The sequence below is a fragment of the Penaeus monodon genome, chromosome 28, assembly GCF_015228065.2.
Source record: "Penaeus monodon isolate SGIC_2016 chromosome 28, NSTDA_Pmon_1, whole genome shotgun sequence".
NCBI lineage: Eukaryota > Metazoa > Arthropoda > Malacostraca > Decapoda > Penaeidae > Penaeus > Penaeus monodon.
In genome coordinates this window covers 1,124,314-1,124,538 of record NC_051413.1, presented here as the reverse complement: position 1 = coordinate 1,124,538, position 225 = coordinate 1,124,314, and the positions used below count along the sequence as shown (strand labels likewise).

General features: G+C 38.7%; 1 protein-coding gene across 1 annotated transcript in view; it reads right to left on the bottom strand.

The window, feature by feature from the left end:
- LOC119591261 (mediator of RNA polymerase II transcription subunit 22-like) overlaps window positions 1–203 on the bottom strand; it is a 5,626-nt gene extending 5,423 nt beyond the window's left edge. The window contains exon 1 of the mRNA XM_037939977.1: window positions 35–203. The gene's annotated coding sequence lies outside the window, so the exon portion shown is untranslated. The remainder of the gene's footprint in view (window positions 1–34) is intronic.
- Window positions 204–225: the final 22 nt, after the last annotated feature.

The window sequence follows — 225 nt, the reverse complement described above, 5'->3', positions numbered from 1 at the left end:
TATGAGAGCCTTTAACTGTCTGGCTTATACTTACGGATTTTCTGACTTCGTTTTATATCTAAAAAAATATCTTGTTGTTTCTATAGCCACACCTGCTTTGTCTAATACCCAATTAGACGTTATTATTCAGAAAACAGCGGCTTATGACTGGCACCACCGACTAGGACTGTGGGATTTGTTTGTTTACAATTTTCGCTGGTGCATTGTGGGTAAGAAGTCAGAGAG